This window comes from Sitodiplosis mosellana, unplaced genomic scaffold, assembly GCF_009176505.1.
Source record: "Sitodiplosis mosellana isolate CC-2019 unplaced genomic scaffold, AAFC_SMos_1.0 Smas_scaffold_6170, whole genome shotgun sequence".
Lineage (NCBI taxonomy): Eukaryota > Metazoa > Arthropoda > Insecta > Diptera > Cecidomyiidae > Sitodiplosis > Sitodiplosis mosellana.
The window spans coordinates 3,340,573-3,345,001 of NW_022601411.1; the positions used below are offsets into that span (position 1 = coordinate 3,340,573).

General features: G+C 34.6%; 1 long non-coding RNA gene across 1 annotated transcript in view; it reads right to left on the reverse strand.

Annotated features, from left to right (window-relative positions):
* Positions 1–4,429, reverse strand: part of LOC129575986 (uncharacterized) — a 33,698-nt gene continuing 29,269 nt past the window's right edge. Inside the window, exons 3-4 of the long non-coding RNA XR_008688850.1 lie at positions 2,726–2,853; positions 1–38 (exon numbers count right to left, since the gene is read on the reverse strand). This is a non-coding gene — a long non-coding RNA (uncharacterized LOC129575986). The remainder of the gene's footprint in view (positions 39–2,725; positions 2,854–4,429) is intronic.

Consider the following 4,429-nt stretch of genomic DNA (forward strand, 5'->3'; position numbering starts at 1 on the left):
AGCTAAACGCTGAGACATTGTCAGTTCAGCCGATAAATCTATACAAAAAGGAAAGAAATTCAATTAAACTATTTAATGAAATTCGAAAAATACTTTCTACATATAAAAGCAAAATTGGAAAAATGAAAGAAAAAAAACGATATGAAAAAATAATGAACATTTCCTGTTGATGAGAAGAATAGCATTTAATTGGTTTATGGAGTCAAACAAAATAATTCCATTGACACTTAACATTAGCGAAAGTTGATAGAAGCAACAGAGAAAGAAACGTTCTTAACTGTGAAACCGTCGAATAAAAATACTGAAAGGAAGGTGCAGAAAATCCAATAGATCTGTGCCATTAAAATCGACAGAGAAAAACAAATGTGTTGCGAATGTTTTTTTTTTCTAGTTAGGTTACACAGACATCGAAGATGCGAAGGAATTTATTTGTGGGTACACTACTTATTCGAGTCAAATGAATTCTATCTCACCTTCTACGGCGTTTTGAAAAGTTTACGGCGATTTGCGGGGAAAAAGTGGCACAAGCTACACAATCAATTGAATCGATTGGAAATTGGAAATCGCTTAGAAAACTTCGTTTTTTCGGTTTATTTCAAATATCTTGCATGCAGCAAACAGTTTCGATGAGTCGAAGAACAAAAAACATGCGTGGTTAAAGGTAAGTGTCTTAGTTTTATTGAGTCACAAAAAGAGTACAGCACACTTTATGTGAAGATAGAAAAGAAGTATATGAATGAAGAGAGTTTTGTGTGATCAATGAATATAACATAATCGAATATTGAACGGCACAGAGTCAGAATGAGTGCAATAAACCATTGATGCAGACACTTTTTATTGGAAATTTTCTACTTCGAATGGAAGCGAACAAAATGGAAATGCATTTTGTGTGCAAAGATTGGGACGTTGGTAACTTTTCGGATACTTGAAACAAATCATCAACACCGTTATAATATGTGCAAAGAAAATAATCATTGCACCATAAATTCATCATCCAATTCCGAGCGGCCGAAGAAACGAATGCGACAAATGAAAGAGAGTGCGATATAACAGAGAATAACATTTCCAAGTCCATACACAATAGTTTTTTTTTCCTCCATAACCAAATGGACATATAGTCACTTGCTCGTTTGCTCGTTACATTGTGCATATGGAGCGTGTGCTGCCTGTGCTGTCTCGTGTACTAACGCTCTGTGCATATAAGCCATGAAATTATCAGTTATATCGATTGTTCATGGCAATGATGTTCTTTGCCGACGAGTTTTTATCACTCAAACTCACACATGCAGGTAATTTGCGGCTAATTTTCTTGATAGCCTATTCGTTTGGGTTTTTTTTCATAAATGTGAGAGATTGAGCGCGCGGCTCACAAAACGGTCTTGACATACCGACACAAAATGGTACACAACATGCGATAATAACATTTGCCAAGCCAATTATTTGCAAAGAAGAAACGAACAAATACGACGTTTCTCACAAGTTTTTAGGATGGAATTCTTCACATCTGTTTGAGCATCAAATCGGGCTTGTGGCTTCTATTCAACGATCATCAACATCACTTCTTGTTTCTCATTCTCTTTCTTCCTCTTTTGCTTATAACACACAAGATATATGTATATTTTTGTTATTTGAACTCGAACTTTCAGGCATGACATTTTGCTTGCATCCGTGATCGAGAAACACTGAACAAACGAATTAGACGAAGCAAGAAAAAGAACCAATTCAGAATTAGAATGAGAAAGAGATTGTCAATGAAAGAAAATTATATTCGAATATAGCGCACAATCAACAAGCTAAACCACACAAAAATTAAATAAATATGTAGGACATGAAAAATATATGCGCCCAATCTTTTTACCCAATAAAATAAATTTACCTATCGACCTATACAGCAAAAACAACAAATAGCAAATGGAATTTAATCGGTTACCAAGAATCTAGGTGATGTGCACAATGCGCATATATATTTTTACTTGGCACATAAGCACTACGGGCTTAACACATAATCCAATCGATTGTACGTATGCATCCGATTGCCATTTATAGAGCTAACAACTTGCGCAGCATGGTGAAATTCTTCTTGTTCGCATAAAGACAATGCAGTTCTCGTGTTAGTGGAGATGAATTGTGGCAATCTGTTTTCCAACTCAAACAATACGAATGGCTAACATTTCGAATTATCAAATGAAATTCATAGAAAAAAAAATCGCCGAAAATTTTCAACAATTTCAATTTCGTTGAATAGACTTCAAATAGATTTCAATTCATCGCCAAACGAATAGCACTGATACGTGGAGTGAGCGGCAGAGGTGATCGTTTGAAAGTGAAGTTGATAACAGCAATTTTCTCAAGTTCCAACATATACAAACTGGTAGTTTTCTAAATCCATTACTGATTTGTGTTGATTGCGCCTGGTTACACTCAACAAATATATGTGAAGAGGAGGGGAGGAGGAGAGGAGTAGTAGTTAATTGAAATATGTTCCTTCAAGAATTCCCTGGCGATAGTTGAAGCTAAAATATTTCTCGAGTGCACCGAGTTCAATTGAATAATTGAAATCACTTAACGAAATAGAATACTGATGTTCTTTGTTCAGTTAGTTTTGTTGTTTTCTTAGATTTGACCAAAGTATGTTAGATTTTTTTTTTCCAAATTACGGTCTCAATTTGATGTTTTTTTTCTACGAAAATGTAACAAAATAAAATAAAAGTTGCAATATACTGACCAGGTCCTATAAACAGCATCATTAGAGTGAATGGAATCATGATACAAAAAGCCAATATAAGTAAGCATCCACGACGGCGTAGAGGCGATGCTGTCAGCCCCATTTTCATCGTGACGAATTTTGAGCACCTAAATACAGAAAAAAAAGAATTGCATTCATTTTTGCTGTGATTTATTTACATACAAATCTATGTTAACCATCAATGTGTTATGCGTACTATTTTAAAATTGAATTGTATGACATTTCGAACTTTCAACTTGAACTTAACATTCGAAGTGGACAAAAATATTTTTCAAATGTGCGTAGAGTCCAAATTCTATTTTGTTTAGACATTAACGTATCGTAAATAAACGACATATGTATATGTGTCGCTGAGCATAAAAATGAGAATACAGATCTCTTATAAAAAGAACCGAATATGAAAAATTATTTCGTAAAAACGCAACATGAATCTCCAGTCGACATGAATGTAACATGAGCTATGGTTGCCACAGTATTCTTATGACGCGCTTCAGTGTGGTGCAAATTCATGTTGCATTTTTGGGAATCTACTTTTCCATGTTACGTCTTTCGCATATTGCTTCTTTGTTATATTTTTTCGATTATTCTGTTCATGTTGCATTTTTCAGATTGATTTCATTCATTCATTTACCAAAGTGATTTCGATGTGCCGACAATATCAATAGATTTTGCACACAAAATACTTAATTAGAATCCAAAAAAAAAACTTGTTTAACTTTTTTTTTCGATTTTCGGCTGTGTTGAGCAGGGAAGTTTCTATGAAAACGTCGGAGTGCCGGTGAAATAACATTGGTTTATATGGTGAAATTTGCACATGACCGAATTCTAAGTATTGGGCAATAGGGGTGATCGATTTTCAAAAAAAAAAAGGATTCAAAATTTAATAGTGCGGGATCGAAAGATCATGAGGAGAGATGAAAATTTTGTTCCGGCACTTTTTTGATACATAGTGCCTGGTGTCACCCCGGATTTTTTTTGAGAATCACCTAAAAAATGACCATTTTTCGACATATTTTTGCAATTTGCTCTAAATGTGATGCTTAAACATACCGTTTTTTGCCGTAATTCGGCAGCTCGTAACAAACTACGTTGAATAGGATGGATTCACAGCGATTTATTCCAGGATATTCAAAAAAAATAGTGCCAATTTGCCAAAAATCGCCGAAATTTTTCATTTTTCTGTATATTTGCCCATTTATGGTGATCCAGTCCACTATAATCAATCTGAAAATATCTCTATCCGACTCAATTTGTTCCTAGCTATCGATATAACGCCATATCACAACTCAAAATGTGCCTCTGGACATGGATAGAGCAACAAATATTCGAAAATCACCTCAAATTTGGCCATTTTATTTCAATTAAAAATTATAAAAGCCAAATTATAGCCAACATACGTACGAAAATGTGTCTATATCCAGACAATTTTGGACGAGGGATCGATTTCCAGTTTCATTTCTTACAGGTTTGTGTGATTTTTGTGTCAAAAAGTACGATTTTCTGGGACCAAATTGTGCAAATTACGACCATGAGCTTCAGTTTCACGGCTAAATCACCATTGAGCAAACAATTTCTGCCTTTGCTACCTTCGAACATCTAGTATGATCCCTCACGAACATTTTAAGTACCTACATGACCAAGTCGAGTGATGTTTTCATATATTTCTAGCCGCATATTCGGTTG